General features: G+C 47.3%; 3 pseudogenes; 1 reads left to right on the forward strand and 2 right to left on the reverse strand.

Annotated features, from left to right (window-relative positions):
* Window positions 1-1,026: 1,026 nt before the first annotated feature.
* LOC149744376 (melanoma-associated antigen B1-like) lies at window positions 1,027-2,083 on the reverse strand (annotated as a pseudogene).
* Window positions 2,084-11,127: 9,044 nt separating this feature from the next.
* On the forward strand, window positions 11,128-11,721 carry LOC149744377 (ubiquitin-conjugating enzyme E2 D3 pseudogene; annotated as a pseudogene).
* A 1,471-nt stretch (window positions 11,722-13,192) lies between these two features.
* LOC149744378 (melanoma-associated antigen B4-like) lies at window positions 13,193-17,832 on the reverse strand (annotated as a pseudogene).
* Window positions 17,833-17,989: the final 157 nt, after the last annotated feature.

Genomic DNA, 17,989 nt, shown 5'->3' on the forward strand with positions numbered 1-17,989 from the left:
CTAACACAACATTGTAAAGCAATTATACTCCAATTAAAAAAACCCGATAACTAATTAACGGAGCGGGCTGGGGCTCCTCCAGCCCAGGGCACAGAGTGCCAGCACAGGGGCTTCTCAGCATCCCACCACAAAGGAGACAATATGCGTAAAACACCTGGTTTGTTTGGGCACTGTGTTCACCTGCACCGGGGCAAAAGCACTGGACCCCTGCTCACCATTATCACGGCCTCATCTAGCCCACCATGCAGCCAACTTAAAATTACCTCCCAAGGAGGGATTTGCAAAATAACCAAACCTCAAAGTGTTCTGGCTAAGAGAATTTATACTTCACTGCTCTCATCTGGACTCTCTCCCCACCATCCTCACTGGGTTTTTTCATCACACCACCTTCCTTATATAATCGCTGCTCTTATACTCTCAACATCTACAGGCAGGTGCAGGGTCTTTTTTATCTTAGCATCATCACTACCAGCACAGAACCTTCCAAAGAGCAGATGCTCAATTACAGATGGGAATCAATGAGGCACTGGGTGAGGAATGTAATTTATTACTATCTAATTGTGTCGGCATTCTTGCATAAGCTAAGGACATCTAGGTGTGTATCTTTGAATTTTACAAAGAGAAAGACAAAGGTGAATAAGACAAACCAAAATTTGACTAAACTTTGCTTTTCATTTTAAAACCACAGCATTCTTTCACATTTCCAAGAAAATTCCTATTCCAAAGCCATATTCTCTCAGTCCAGAACCCCAGAAAGATGCTAGGGGTTTTCACATCGTACTACACACTACCTAAACTCTTAGGCTTAAACCTGATAAACAACAACAAATATGTGATCCATGTCATTTATAAACTTGGATTCTGAATCTAAAGAAACATTCTAGTAAAAGAAACAACATTTGAAAGATACTAGTGTAAAACAGGAACACAAAGAAGATATATATTATGATCTTTCCAGCCCCAGCTTAGCCTCTCACTACTGAAAAGGTTGGCAGCGTTGGTCAAACACAAAGTGAAGAAGCTGCCTCAGACCTCACTAAGGGTGGGAGGAACTGCTAGACATGACCTTGGAAGGTGCACTGGCCTTGACACGAGTACCAGCCCTGGCTGCAGCTCTGGCTCGGGCTCGGGCTCGGGCCCTCTCTTCCTCATCTTTCAGAGCCTCCTCATAGAGATCTGGTAAGGCACTGGGGACGGTACCAGTCACCTTGGCCATAAACTCCAGGACTTTCATCTTGCTGGTTTCAGCGTGGGCTCTCCGGCCCCACAGGAGCTCACAGCACGGGAGATGGCTGTCGCACACCTGACGATACACCAGGTACTTTTCCTGCACCAGATCTTCTGTGATAAGCTTCCTGGGCTCCCCAAAGATTATGTGACACCTTCCAACATAAACACCCAAACCATTCAGGAATTCCCAGATCTCCTCCTCAGAGGCGCGGTCGCCATGCAAGAAGATCACACCGAGGACAAGCATCAGAAGCCCATTCTTCCGAAACCGCCCGCCACTGCTCTGACGACCATCATCGCTGACATGTAGCTTGCTGACAAGGGTATAGGAATCACCACCCGGCTTGACTTCCTTCAACTCAAGACCAAAGACCAGCTGAACGCACTCAGCAGCTCTCCTGAGGATCTCAGGGAACTTCCTCTTGTACCTTTTGTTCACAAGCTTCAGCAAGTCTGCCTTTATAATGGGCTCTTCCATTGTATACTTCTCCAGCAGGAATTCTATCAACATTCCCACCTTCTTGATCAGAGGATCTCTCTGAAAGCTCTCACCGGAGGCTGAGGCCTGGGAGGAATTTTTCCTTGCCTTAACCCGGCCCTTGGCACGCACATCAGATCCTGGGCCTGAAACCCCTGCAGCACGAGAGCTAGTGGCTGGGGCTCCCTGAGGCTCCTGGCGAGTGCCAGCAGCAGGGGAGCTCGGGGGAGTACCCCGAGGAAGAGAAGAGGGGCACGAGGGCGACTCTTCTATCTGTGCTGCAGTGGCCTGAGCACCCCCGAGATTCTGGGTCTCCCTCCGGGCCTGGCGGCGCTTCTCACGGGCACGGAGCTTACTCTTCTGCCCCCGAGGCATGACTATGGGCAGGGACAGCAAGCGGGGGAGTGGGCAGGAGAGCAGGTGATGCTGGAACCTGGAGGAGGGAAGGTGAGAGGGTGTGAGCACCTTCAGCAGGGAGGTCCCACCCTGACTTGAAGAAGGCCGCTCTGCACGTTTCCTTGAGGGAACTGCTCTAGGAACCACTAGGCTCTTGTTCTTGGTCAGCCTGTCCCCTGAGAACCCAGTGTATGAAGCGAGAGTAAGTGAGCCACAGGCTACAGCCTGCCAGCCCTGCCTGTGGCTGACGGCAGTGACCACAGATCCTGGTAGGGTAGGCCCTCTCTGGGTTCCAAGGGTCCCTTTCGTTCACAAACAGGATTGTCACATCGACTCTTGGCAGGGCCGGGACCTCTTTCCTGTGCTGCTCTAAAGGTGACACCTCAAAGCTCCCTGGGGCCCACGAGAAGGAACTCAGTCATGGACACTGTCGGGGTGCACAGCGCTGACAGTTGTGTGGGGCCTGCTCTGTCCTGAACTCGTTGGTCCTCAACCATTCAGCGTCCTCATCTTGTCGACACCAAGGGTCTGGGACCCCTCCTGCTGCCCCTGGTGTGGCACCTTCAGACGAAGGATCTCATCTCCCTTAGAAATGATACAAAGAAATGAGGAGCCTCTGCCTGACAACCATGCTCTGGGCCTTCAAGGGCTGAGCAGAGGCCTGGGCAGGACTCTTTATTATGCCTTTGATTCGGTGGAAGGGGGGCGTGCTACCTTCAGTCGTCATTCACAGTCCCCACTGGGTCTCCTGGGAGGATCTGGGGGCTCCTTTCTCTCTTGACTTGAGGACATTTCCTCCCAGTAAGGCCCACAGCTCCCTGAGACCGAAGAGTGGAAGTGACGATGGCCTTACCTGGCCACAGCGCCCCTAGTCTCCAGAGGCTGAAAGCTGCAGCAGGCAGGCTGAGGCCCTATAACGTGTGGTCCTCCCTCACGGTCCCCATTTCTCACTCAGGGGAGGGTCTACGGTTCCTCCCTCTGCTGACCCATCACACCAAGATGCTGACTTCCCTGTGAGTTCCGAGTGGGGAACTGATGGGCACTTCGGCCTCACATCTGTGCCCGGGGGCGCCTCTAGGAACGACAATGGAGAGGGACTCTGCGCCGTCCCCGCTGGCACGGGGTGGACTTCCCCCCCACAGTCCTCAGCATCTTCTCCGTGAGTCCTGGCAAATCCCGGAAATCCTCCCTCCGCCGATCCGAGTTCGCTTGCATTACATTAAGATTCTCACCTTCCTGAGATCCCCGAGATGAAAGAAAGGGCGAGCCACTGCCAGTCACCCCCGTCCATGCCCTCCCTGGGTTGGTAGCAGGGGCTGGACTCCGCGGGACCCCACTGTTGCGGCATCGTTGGCCTCTTTCGCCCTCACTCAGACGGCATCTACGCTCCTCCCTCAGCCCACCTGAGTCTTCTGGCCTCAGATCAAGGCCCACATCTGCCTGGGTCCCTGGGGCCCGAAGTGAGGGGTGACACATCAGGCTACCTCTACCTGGGGTTTCCCAGGGCTGAGGGGGGTGGGAGTTTGTGGGCCCCCACTGCTTTGGGTGGGTGTGCCTCTACATCATCCCTCAGTGTCCTCACCCTGACGCACAGCAGGACTTGGACATCCTCTGTGTCTTGACTTGACGTCTATCCCCTCATACTAAGGCCCCCAACTCCCCGAGACCGGCTAGAAAGAAAATGTTCTTGTCTCTCTGGCTACAACTGTGTGTGGACTTGCAATGCTGACAGGCAGGAAGAGATTCTGTGGCCCTCACTATGGTGTAGGTGGTCCCCTCAATTCTCAGGGTCCTCTCCTTGGTTCCTGGCATTACCTGGAAATCCTCCGGCTGCTCACCTGAGCCCATACTCCCATCAAGGAGGTTCCTCACCTCCCTGCCATGGTCCGGGAAAACGTGAGTGATATTCATCAGGTCACCATGCCTGAGTCTCCCTCCCAGGTCTGAGAGTAGGGGTGAGATTCTATGTGGCTCACTTCTTTCTGGGTGGGGCTCCCTCATGTTCACTCGGTGTTACCACCTTGACTCTCGTTAGGAACCAGGCTTCTTCCCTATGTTGAATGAGGCCTCTCTCATTAGACCCAAACCCTGACGTCCCTGAGACCATCCTTGGAGGAACTGAGAGGGCAATTCAGCCTGAGAGCGCTAAACCTGGCTTCCCAGGGCGAAGGCAGAGGTGGCACTTTGTGGGGTCTCCTCTGTTCTGGGGGAGTCGGCTGTCTCATTCCTCACATAGAATTTGTGCCTTGACATCGATCATGGCCTGGGACTCCTCTTCTGCTGAACCAGGCAGCCAGCCCTTAAACCAAGGCCCTCATCTCCCTCAGACCCCACAGGCAGAAGTTAGGGGGCACCTGAGCCTGCCAGCTCTGCCCTGGGCCTCCCGGGGCTAACGGCAGGGGCGGCATGACATGCAGCTCTCTCCACTGTGTATGGAGCAGTCTCCATTTCCTCACTCAGGATCTTCACCTTGACTCTGCACCCTGACTGGGACTTTGCCCTCTGCTGACGTGAGCCCATGACCGTCAGAAAAGGTCCTCATCTTCCTGGGACCTGAGCTTACAGTCAGAGTGAGCCTCATTCTGCCAAAGCTGATCTGGGGCTCGGCTACGCCTGGTAACAGCAAGGGTGGGACTCTCCGACCCCACTGTTCTGGAGTTGGTGGCTCCCTCAGTCCTCATTCAGGACTCTGGCGTCCAGTCCGGGTAGGGTTTGGGATTCCTCCCTCCACTGACCCGAATCTACATGCCTCAGGCCGAAGCACTCACCTCCCTGAGTAGCTAGAAGAGAAGTCGGGGGCTCCGCATCCCGGCTACCTTATCTGGGGACTCCCAGGTCTGAGAGCAGGGCTGCTGATTTGTGCAGTTCCCTGTTTTCACGAGAGGTCTGCTTACTAACACTGATGGTCCTACCTCTGCTTCTTTTAGGGCCAAGTCTCCTCCCTAAGCTTAATGGGGTTGCCTTATCTATCATCCATCCATCCATCCATCCAACTACCTGTTGTTTTACATTTCACACCCATTACGCATTTACTTCGTAACTGGTAGTTTGTATCTCTTAATTGTCCTCACGTAATTTCTCTCCTCCCCCCAACCACATTTGCTCTCTGTATTTATAACTGTTTCTGTTCTGTTGTTTGTTCATTTGTTTTGTTTTTCAGCTTCCACGTGTAAGTGAAATCATACAGTAATCATACAGTTTTTCTCTGTCTGACTTATTTCACTTAGCGTACATAACACCCTCTTGGTCCACACCCCCGCCCTTTCTTTTTGGCCGCACCATGTGGCATGTGGGATCTTAGTTCCCCTACCAGGGATCGAAGGTGCGCCCCCTGCAGTGGAAGCGAGGAGTCTTAACCACTGGACCGCCAGGGAAGTCCTGCCCCCTTTCCATAAAGGCCTTTCTCTACCCGAACGTCCCCTAGCCCCCAACCCCACTTCCCACCCCAGGCAGAAATGAGGGGTTCTCTCAGCCTGAATTACTCTAGAGCATCGCACGAGTGAAGGCGGGAGGGGGCCCCGTGCAGTCACGCCTTTCGGAAGGAGGGACCCTCGTCAGCTCTGAAGGTCCCACTTTTCACCTGCTGGGGACAAGACTACACCCTTTGCCTAAGAAGCCGCCCCCTCTAGACAAAGGCCCTCCACTCTCTGAGGCCCTCCAGACGGCAACTCCTCTGGCATATAGGTCAGATCAGGGTCCCACGCTGCTGATGGCAGGCAGGGGCGGGAGGCGGGGGGTCACCTTTGTTATGGGGGGAGGGGGGAGGGAAGGTCCCTTCAGGCTACATTCAGGTCCTCACCGTGGCTCCGGACGAGTCCTGAAAACCCACGCTCGGATGAACAAACGCCGCGGCTCCCGCTCGGGCTCCTCGCTTCCGAATCGGAAATCCGGGGGAGCCGCATCCGGCGCTGCGTGCGGTATCTGAGGGCTGATGGTAGGGGCGGGACTCTGTGGGGACGCCCACTGTTCGGGGTTCAGCGGCCCCTGCGTCCTGCCGGTGCCGTCTATCAGAGCCCAGGACCCCTCCCTCTATGGTCCCGGGTCCTCCAGCCTCCGAACCAAGCCCTCACCTCCCCGAGGCCCTAGTGGGGGGAAGTCAGGGCGCTGCTCCGACCATCTCTGCCTGACAAGACGGGCGCCACCCTGTGAGCCTCCCTTCTTGGGGGAGAGAACCCCTCATTAGCACTGAGGGTCCTCACCTGGACTCTGGTTATGGCCAAGACGTCCCCCTCTGCAGAACTGGAGTCTGATTCTGCTAGATGAGGCCCTTCCCTCCCTGAGATCACACGGGTGGAATGAGGGGATGACTCAGCAGTAGCTCTTCTGGGTCTCCCAGGGCTAAGAACTGTACAGAATTCTATTTGGCCCCCTCTGCTTTTGGGGGTCCCCTCATAACACTCAGCATCGTCACATGAATTCTTGTTAGGGCTCAGGTCTCTCTCTCTCTCTCTGCAAAACCGAGGCCAACCCCATTAGACAGAGACCCTCACCTCACCGAGACTTTCCAGGCTGAAATCAACCTGACATCTATGGCCAGAGCTTCCTGGGGATGACAGCATCAGAGATTTTTCCGGGGCCTCCTTTTATGCTGTGCGTGCTACCCTTAGTCCACATTCAGATCCTCACCTTAACACATGATCAATCCTGTAACTCCACTCTCTGCTTTCCTGAAGCTGCTTGTCTTACATCAAGGTCCTACTCTTGTAAGAATTCCAAGTTGAAACTCAGGGTGATCCTCATATGACCCTAGTCCATTGGGGCCTCCAAGAACAGGCAGCAGGGATGCAACTCTATTGGACCTCACTGTTCTGGCTGGGTCCTTCCATGATTCCTCACTCAACATGCTCACTACATCTAACAAAGCCTGGCACTCCTTCTACGGAACTGAGGTCACTCTCCTTAGTCTTTGGATAACTCCTATATTCAGGGGTGATTGTCTCCTCGGTCCTCATTCATGGGGGTTCTTATATCAGCTTCTGTCTCTTGATTAAAGGCTTCCTGGGAAACGCATATTCCTACAAACATTTGACCGGTTACCCTATTGCAAATCTTGGGAGAAAATGGGTCTCTGTCCCGAAAGTGATGTAAGATTAGGAAAATGCAGCACAAATTAAGGAACTCAGGACAGATGTTACGCTGCCAGAGAAAAAAAGCTGATATATTCCTTCTCTTCACCAGCCAGACTTAGGGTAGTTCTAAAATATTTACTTTCTACACAGAAGGACAGAGCCAGGTAATCTTGTAAGCCCCTGATCACTTGAGGGTATCTGATTTTGCACACGCAGATGATCATATTGTTACCGAGCATTATCTCTTTCTCTCCTTTATTCATATCTCTTGTTTATTTCGGTATTCGTGCTGCTGTGGGTATGTATTCCAATCCCGTGTTTTGGTCACAGAGTCCTTCTTCTCATCACTCAAGATACATTTTGAAGTGGTAGAAGACAGTGAATTAACTGACTCATGATCAGCCTCAGGCTGGGAGGAGTGGAATGGCGCGAGCTCTGGACAAATTCAGACCAGAGGTCCAGTCCCAGCCATGTGACCTATTAGCTGTGTGAACTCAGGTCCATCACCAAGCTCTGTGAGCCTCAGGTGAAGTGGCTTTGTTAAGCCCTATTTTGCAGGGCTAGTGGCATGCAGGTAATGTACGTAGAACACCTGGCACAGTGCCTGGACCACATTGAGACTTTACACAATGTCTGTTTTTACCATGATCATGATTATTTTGGCTGCAGACGATACCACCCACCCTGAAGGAATTTTTAAATCCAGGAGATATCAGAGAATATGTGGCATTCTAGGACATGGAACACCAAATCAGTCCAAAATGCTGTTTACAAAGAATCTTTAATTTCCCCAATAAATCAAATATGAAAATTATATTTTCCTTCCAACTGAATGAAATTCAAATATTCTAGAATTTGCTTCCAAGACTAACTCTTTCTTCCTTCCAAGCTGCCCTTTCATCTAAACTAAACAACCCCTATCGTCATTAATTTTACCGTCACCGAAAATCTACACCTCTCGTAGACTTTGCGGAATTACAACCAAAAAAAAAAAAAAAAACCTGAATGCGAATGCCCTCTTAATAGAATGGGCTCTGACTCCTTGTCCCCCAGCAAAGAGTATCAGCCCACTGGCTTCTGAGTTTCCAGTTTCAGACTCCAGTCACCTTTATTTCAAAGACACTCCTTGGAGATGATGTGCATAAAACACCTAGGTTGTGCACTGTGTTCACCTGCACTGGGACAGGAGCACGGGGCACGTTCCATCCCTGCCCCGGGTGGAGATTTCTCTCTGGCTTACTCATGATTTCAAAGTAACTGTTAAGGGCAGTTTTCCATTCCAGGCTTAAGTCTCTCAACTCTGAGACCCACCATCTGAGGGTCTGGCCCCTGTTCAGTGTTTCCACAGCCTCACTGGCTGGCTCACCCTACGGCCTAACTTAAAATTATCTCCCACTGCAGGACTTTTATATTGTCCTGAAGTCTCAAAGTGCCTTGCATCAGGACATTTACACTAGACTCCTCATGAGGAACCCCTCAACCCCCACTTCTTACCCCTTATTTTTATTGGGCCTTTAGATCTTCGTTCACCAGCTGCTTTCTATGAATGCTGCTCTTAGACTCTAGAATTCTACAGGCAGGGGTTGGGTCTATGTTTCTTAGCATCCCCAGTACCATCCAAAAGCCTTCTGAAGAGCAGACGCTAAATTGATATTTGAACAATTAAAGATCAGGGCTTCCCTGGTGGCACTGTGGTTAAGAATCCGCCTGCCAATGCAGGGGACACGGGTTCGAGCCCTGGTCCGGGAAGATCCCACATACCGCGGGGCAACTAAGCCCGTGCGCCACAGCTACTGAGCCTGCGCTCTAGAGCCCGCGAGCCACAACTGCTGAAGCCCACGTGCCACAACTACTGAAGCCCACGTGCCTAGAGCCCGTGCTCTGCAACAAGAGAAGCCACCGCAGTGAGAAGCCCGCACACCGCAATGAAGAGTAGACCCACTCGCCGCAACTAAAGAAAGCCCGCGCACAGCAACGAAGACCCAACGCAGCTAAAAATTAATAAATTAAAAAAAAAAAAGAGCACATGTGCAAGAAGGCAAAATACTGTGATTTCACTTCTCCCACATTCTTAAATAAGCGAATCCAGGTATATATACTTCAATTTTACAAAGAAAGACTAAAAGGAATAAAACAAACAAGAAGTGAATACCTCTTCAGATTGTTTTTTTCTGTATCTCATGATCACACAGACTTTACTGTGGAATAATTTCCTTTTTCACAAAAAATCCATATTCCAATGTTCCGAATGACAAGAAATGATTCAAGGATTTCCAGTTTGTGTTACATAATACCAAAATTCTTATTTTTCAACCTGATAAGCTGCACTAAATGTGTGAGTCATATCATTAATGAACTTAGACTCTGAAGCTAAACACATCTTTAATTGAAAGGAACAACATTTAAAAATAGAAAAAAGAAAAATCTCCGATTTGTGCATATTGTCTAGGAACACAAATATATTATATGTTGTGTTCCCATGAGCCACACCTTGGCCCTCCACTAGTTGGAAGACTGACTGCTTTCTTTAAATACAATGTGAAGTATCTGCTCAGCCTTCACTAGGGACCGGAGGAGCTTTGGGACATGCCCTGGAACACCCACTGGCCAGCGTAGCAGTATGAGCCCTGGCTGCAGCTCTGGCTCAGGCTCTCTCTTCCTCATCTCTCAAAGCCTCTTCATACCAGGATGGGAAGGCACTGGGCTTGGTATCATTGACATTAGCCCCAAACTCACACATTCTTTTATACATCTATATCCATAACTATCCTGCAAGCACCCCATACTAGTTTACAAAGATCATGCTCATTCTTTTTTATAGCTACATAGTATAGTGCTCCACTCTGTGAATATACCATGCTTTTATCAATTAATATATTCACGGACATTGCAGTATTTTCACATCGTTGTGGATGTGTCTTCGGGGTTAATTTCTGAAAAATTGGAGTTACTGGCTCAAATGTAAATGCATATTTCCTTTTGTTGTATCGCCAAATTCTGTTTATGTTCTAATCTCATTCTTTGACGTGCAGCTGTCCAGCTACACGTCAAAGAATGAGATTAGAACATTCTCTAACACCACATACAAAAATATACTCAAAACCAATTAAAGACCTAAATATACGAGTGGAAACCATAATGCTCCTAGAAGATAACATGGGTGGAACACTCTTTGACATAAATCATAGCAATATTTTTTTGGATCTGTCTCCTAAAGCAAAGGAAATAAAAGCAGAAATAAACAAATGGAATATAATTAAAGTTAAAAGCTTTTGCACAGCAAAGGAAACCATTGACAAAATGAAAAGACAACCTGTGGAATGGGAGAAAATATTTGAAAATGATATGCTCAATAAGGGGTTAACATCCAAAATATATAAACAGCTCATATAACTCAACAGTTTAAAAAAAAAAAACAAATAACCCAATCGAAAAAATGGGCAGAAGACCTAAACAGACATTTTTCCAAAGAAGACATACAGATGGCCAACAGGCAAATGAAAAGATGGTCAACATCATTAATCATCAGATAAATGCAAATTAAAACTACCATGAGGTATTTCCTCACACCTATCAGAATGGCCATCATCAAAAAGAACAGAAATAACAAATGCTGGCAAGCACCGTGGAGATGTGTACACACTGTTGGTGGGAATGTAAATAGGTGTAGCCACTATGGAAAACAGTATGGAGGTTCCTCCAGAAACTAAAAATAGAGCTACCATATGACCCAGCAATTCCACTCCTGGGTATGTATCCAAAAGAAACAAACAAACAAACAAACAGAAAACAACAACCCCACCCCCTCACTAAGTTGGATGGTCTCCTTCAGGTTCTCGATGGTTCTCTGAGCCTGAGGGTTTCCACTGCTCATATACCCTTCCCCCCAGCTTCGTCTACATGCCTCTGACCCCACCCTCCCAGTCCAACCTCTCTGTTTAGTAAGAAGGTGCCTGCGTCTGGCAGAGCCAGGATACGATGAAGAGACAGTCCTTCCCAGCCGCCCGGATAATCAAGAGTTTTGACCGGATCTTTGAGCACACACCAGGACTGTGAGGGGCCAGAGGAAAAGCACAGACTATGGTGCTGAAAGGGATTAATAAGGAACTTAGTGATTTGGCCCGTGACCCTCCAGCACGCTGCTCTGCAGGTCCAGCTGGGGATAATATGTTTCATTGGCAAGCCACAATTATGGAAGCTAATGAAAACCCATATCAAGGTGGTGTATTCCTTTTGACCATTCATTTTCCTACAGACTACCCCTTCAAACTACCTAAGGTTGCATTTGCAACAAGAATTTATCATTCAGACATTAACACTAATGGCAGCATTTGTCTCAATATTCTAAGATCACAGTGGTCTCCTCCTTTAATTGTTTCTAACGTTCCTTCATCCGTTTGTTCGCTGCTATATGATCCAAACCCAGATGACCCCCCCCTAGTGCCATAGACTGCATGGATCTATAAAACAGAGAGAGAGAAGTACAAAAGAATTTCTCAGGAACGGACTCAGAAGTATGCCAGGTATGATACCTTAAAGTCAGAATAACCTGCGTTATAGCCAGAATAAACTTTAAATTATTGTTAAAAAAGGAAAAAAACACTAATTTGAAAAGATGCACGCACCCCAATGTTCATAGCAACATTACCGACAATTGCCAAGATGTATATACCACATCTTCTTTACACACACACACACACACACACAATGGAATACTAGTCAGCCATAAAAAAAGAATGAACTTTTGCCATTTTGCAACAACATGGGTGGAGTTGGAGGGTATTATGCTAAGTGAAATAAGTGAGGTAGAGGAAGAAAAACACTGTATGGTACCACTTATATGGAGAATTTGAAAAATAAAGCAAACTAGGGAAATATGACAGACTCACAGATATAGAGAACAAACTAGTGGTTACCAGTGGGAAGAGGGAAGGGGGAGGGGCAGGGGAAGGATAGGGGATTAAGAGATACAAAATACTATGTACGAAATAAATAAGCGGGCTTCCCTGGTGGCGCAGTGGTTGAGAGTCCGCCTGCTGATGCAGGGGACACGGGTTCGTGCCCCGGTCTGGGAAGATCCCACATGCCGCAGAGCGGCTTGGCCCGTGAGCCATGGCCACTGAGCCTGCGCGTCCGGAGCCTGTGCTCCGCAATGGGAGAGGCCACAACAGTGAGAGGCCGGCATACCGCAAAAATATTAAAAATAAATAAAAATTAAAAATAAATAAAAATTAAAAATAAATAAAAATAAATAAGCTACAAGGATATATTGCACAACCAAGGGTATATAGCCAATATTTTATAATAACTGTAAATGGAATATAACTTTTAAAAATTGTGAATCACTCTGTTGTGTACATGAAACTTATAAAATATTGTACATCAACTATACCTCAATTAAAAAAGATCTACTCTCTTAACAACTTTCAAATATACAATACAGTATTATTAACTATAGTCGCCATGCTGTACATTACATCCCCAGGACTTCTTTATTTTGTAAATGGTTTGTACCATTTGGCCATTTACACCCATTTTATCCATCCTCCACCCCACACCTGTGGGAACCACCAATCTGTTCTCTGGGTGTGTTTTTTTTTTTTAATTTCCACATATAAGTGAGATCATATAGTATTTGTCTTTGTCTGTCTCTCTGTGTTATTGCAAATGGCAGGATTTCCTTTTTTTTTTTTTTTAAATGGCTGAATAATATCCGAGGGAGAATGAGAGTATGACTGTGTGTGTGAGTGTGTGTGTATCACATTTTCTTTATCCATTCATCCATCAATGAACACTTACGTTGTTTTCATGTCTTGGTTATGGTAAATAAATGAATATGGGGGGTGCAGATATCTTTTCAAAACAGTTGTTGTTCTCTTTTCCTTCAGATAAATTTCCGGGAGTGGAATTGCTGGATCACACGGTAGTCCTATTTTCAATATTTTGATGAACCTCTATACTGTTTTCCATAGTGGCTGCATCAATTTACAGTCCCATAAACTCATATTTTCTTGAATAATTTAAGCACATCCTAAATGCAAAAGGTATATATCTTTTCCTGACTTTAAAAGGTGTATATCTTTTAAATTTTGGAAAAGAAAGACTGGAGTACGCCAAACCCACAGGTGAACAATTTTAATTTGTTTTCTCTATCTTCTTATCCTATTTTACTGTGGAGTTCTTTCACATTACCAAGGATATCCCTATTCCAATTCCATGCAGTCTTGTTCTGGATCCCATAGATGATTTAAAATTTTTCAATTTGTATTTCAAAACACAAAATTCTTACTTCTAAATCTGATAAAGAGCAATAAGTGTGTGACCCATGTCATTCATAAGCTTGCTCTGAATCTAAATAAACTTTCTTTTGAAAAGAAAATCACTTGAAAATTACCAAAAAAATAAGTCAACAGGAATTTATGCATATCAGGAACACTGGTTAACAGGCTTTTCCAACCACAAAGTGAAGAATCGGCCTCTACCTCACTAGGGGTGACAGGAGCGACTGGATGTGGCCCTGGAATGTGCACTGGCCGTGGCAGTAGTGCCAGCCCTGGCTGCAGCCCTGGCTCGGGCTCTCTCTCCCTCATCTCTCAAAGCCTCTTCATACCAGGCTGGGAAGGCAGTGGGGACCCTATCATCGACCTTGGCCAAAAACTCCAGGACTCTCATCTTGCTGGTTTCAGCTTGGGCTCTCGATCGCTGTCGCGCATCTGATGATACACCAGGTATTTTCCTGCACCAAATCTTCTGTGATAAGCTTCCTGGGCTCCACCAAGATGAAGTGCCTCCTTCCATCAAAAACACCTCAAATATTCAGGAATTCCCAGATCTCCTCCTCAGAGGCACGGTCGCCATGCAAGAAGATCACACCGAGGAGAGGCATCAGGAGCCCATTCTTCCAAAACCGCCCGCCACTGCTCCGACGCCCATCATCGGTGAGATCTAGCTTGCTGACAAGGGCATAGGAATCACCACCCGGCTTGACTTCCTTCAAGTCAAGGCCGCAGACCAGTTCCACGTGCTCAGTGGCTCTCCTTAGGATCTCAGGGAATTGTTCCCTGTACATTTTGTTGACAACCTTCAGCATGTCTACCTTCATGATGGGCTCTTTTATATTTCTGCAGTAGGAATTGCATCAACATCCCTGCCTTCATGGTTAGAAGGTCCTTCCGTAAGCTCTCAGTGGAGGTTGAGGCTTTAGAACGACGTGCGCTTTCTCATCTTGGCTCTTGACATCTTTTTCAGACATTGTGCATGAAATAGCTGAGAAGTAACAATGGTGGATGTGGATCTCTGAGGCTCCTAGGAATGCCAGCCACAGGGGAGTCCAAGGAAACATCCCCAAAACAGGAGAGGAAGAGAAGGGGGACTCTTCCCTGCTGAGTGGTTTGAGCACCCTGGAGATCCTGGGTCTCACCCCGGGCATGCTGGCATTTCTCACGAGCACTGAGTTTACTCTTGTGACCCTAGGGAATGATGAGTGTGATCAGGAACAGCAGGCGGGAGTGTGGGTGATGCCCGCACTTGGAGGAGGGAGGAGGAGGGGGAATGAGATGGTGTGAGGACCTTCAGCAGGGAGATTCCACATAAGCTTTAACCAAGTCCATCTCTGCAGGTTTCCTTGAGGGCACTGCCCTAGGACTCTGCAGGGCTCTTGTTCTCCTGGTCGACCTGTCCCTGAGAACCCAGTGGAGAAACGGTGAGCCTTAGGCTGCAGCCTGCCTGCTCTATGTTTTACTGACTAGGGTGATAGCATGGTTGATAGTGGAGCCACTTGTGTTTTTCAGTGTACGGAGTCTTCTATGTTTAGCTTCAGGATTATCATGACAGCTCTTGGCAAGGCCTGGAAACTCCCCTCTCTGTTACTCTAAAGTTGACACCCCAAAGCTCTCCGGGACCCACAAGAAGAAAGTGAGAGGGGCACCTCAGCCCACCACTCTTATCAGGGAGAACCCAGTAGTTAAAGCTCTGTGGGTACCTCTCTGTCCTGAGCTTGTTAGATCCTAAGTCATCATTTGGAGTCCTCACTTGGATACCACACAGGGTCATGGACTCTTCCTTTTGCTGACTGGGGGCTGGACCTTCAGACCAAGGATCTCACCTCCTTCCAGAACTCATATAAAATGGGATGGGGATCCATGAAAGAAATAATTGATAAGCTAGATTTCATTCCCTTAAACTTCTAATCTGCAAAAATACACCATCAAGAGAACAAGAAGATGAGCTACAGTCTCAGAGGAAATATTTGCAAAAGACAGATCTGATGAAGGCTTTTATCCAAAATATACAAGGAACTCTTAAAATTCAATAAGAAGGAAACTAACAACCCGATAAAAAAAATGGACAAAAGATATGAACAGATACAGATATGAACAGGATATGGACAAATGGAAAAATGGACAAAAGATATGAACAGGAAGATATACAGATGGCAAACAAGCATATGAAAAGATGCTCACCATCATGTACCATTAGGGAACTGCAAATTAAAATTACAACCAGAAACCACTACGTGCCAAAATCCAGAAGACTGACAGCGCCAAATGCTGGTGAGGTTGTGATTCAACAAGAACACTTTCATTGTTGGTGGTGATGCAGATGGTATACCCACTTTGGAAGCCTGTTTGCAAGCTTCTCAGTAAACTAAACATATTCTATACTGTCGGTGGGAATGTAAATTGGTCCAGCCACTATGGGAAACAGTATGGAGGCTCCTCAAAAAATCAAAAATAGGGCTTCCTTGGTGGTGCAGTGGTTGAGAGTCCGCCTGCCGATGCGGGGGACGTGGCTTCGTGCCCGGGTCTGGGAGGATCCCATGTGCCGCGGAGCGGCTGGGCCCGTGAGCCATGGCCGCTGAGCCTGTGCGTCCGGAGCCTGTGCTCCGCAGCGGGAGAGGCCGCAGCAGTGAGAGGCCCGCGTACCGCAAAAAAAAAAAAAAAAATCAAAAATAACATATGATATTGTCGGCAATCCCACTACTATCCAAAGGAATTGAAATCAGGACCTTGAAGAGATATCTGCATTCCCATGTTCATTGCAGCATTATTCATAATAGCCAAGCTATGGAAGCAACCTAAATGTCCACCGATGGATGAATGGATAAAGAAAGTGTAAAGTATACATACAATGGAATATCATTCAGCTTTAAAAAGAAGCTAACTTCTCCAGCTATGACAGCGTGAATAAATCTAGAGAACATTATGTTCCAGTGAAATAAGCCAGACACAGAAGGACAAATACTACATGATGTCATTTATATGAGGAATCTAAAATAGTCAAAGTCAGAGAAGCAGAGAGTAGAGTGGTGGTTGCCAGGGGCTATGGAGATGGGGAAAATGAGAAGGTTTTAATCAAAAGTTACAAAGTTTCAGTTATGCAAGGTAAATCCTAGGGATCTACTATACAGCATAGAGTTTATAGTTAAGAATACTACATTGTACACTTTCTAACAGGTTAAATCTTATGGTAAGTGTTCTTATCACACACACAAAATAAAAAGGGTGGGAGGAAACATTTGGAGGTCATAGATATGTTTATGGCATAAACTGTGGTGACTGATAGCTTCACAAGTGGATACTTATCTCCGAACTCATCAATTTGTATACATTAAATATGTACGGTTTTTGTACGTCCATCCTACCTCAATAAATTGTTTTTTTTAAAAAAACCAACTAAACGTACTCTTACCATACAATCTAGTAATCATGCTCCTTGGTGTTTACCAAAATGAGTTGGAAACTTACCTCCACACAAAAACCTGCACACCGATGTTTATAGCAGCTTTACTCATAATTGCCAAAACTTAAAAGCAACAAAGGTGTCCTTCAGCAGGTAAACGGATAAATAATGGAATACTGTTCAGTGCTAGAAATAAATATCAAACCATGAAAAGACATGGAGGAACCTTAGACGTGTATTACTAAGTGAAAGAAACTAATCTTAAAAGGCTACATGCTGCGTGATTCCAACTACATGACATCCTGGAAAAAGGCAAAACTATAGAAAAAGCAAAAAGACCAGTGGTTGCCAGGGGTTGGGGGCAGGGAGGGATGAATAGAGCACAGAGAATTTTTAGGGTAGTGAAATTACTCTGTATGACACTATAATGGTAGATACAAGTCATCATACGTTCGTCGGAACCCACAAAGTGTACAACACCAAGAATGAAGCCTAATGTAACTCTGGACTTTGTGTGCTAATGATGTGTCAATGTAGCTTCATAGATCGTAGCAAACGGCCCACTCTGATGGGGGATGTTGATAGTGGGGGAGGTGTGAGCTGTGTCGGGGAAGAGGGTACATGGGAACTCTTTGTACTTTCTGCTCCATTTTGCTGTGAACCCAAAACTGCTTTAAAAAAAATTAAAGTGAACTAAAAAAAAAAAAACTGATGGGGGGTGGTGGTTGTTGCTCAGCCTCACACCCTTCCCTGGGGATTTAAGTCTTGAGTGCAGGCGCAGGGCCAGTTTTCCCCTCTATGCAAGAGTGGGTGGGCCTCTCAGTCCTCACTCAGTTTCCTTGATTTGACTCCTGGCAGGGCCTGAGGCTCCCCTCTTTCTCGACCTGAGGACATTTCTTCAGAGAAAGGCTCTTATTTCCCTGAGATCCAATAGGAGGAGGTGAGGGTGGCCTTACTTGGCCACACCTGCCACGCCATGAGTGACAACTGTATCAGGCAGGTTGAGACCATATGATGGTGATCCCACTCAGGGTTCTAACTCAGTACCCTAAATCTGACTCACGTGAAGGCCTAAGATTCCCCCCTCTACTGCCCTGGGACCTCCCCCTCAAACCAAGTTCCTCACTTTTCTGTG

The sequence above is a fragment of the Delphinapterus leucas genome, chromosome X (genome assembly GCF_059928025.1).
Source record: "Delphinapterus leucas isolate spDelLeu-1000000601 "Yukka" chromosome X, BTC_Dleu_Yukka2, whole genome shotgun sequence".
Lineage (NCBI taxonomy): Eukaryota > Metazoa > Chordata > Mammalia > Artiodactyla > Monodontidae > Delphinapterus > Delphinapterus leucas.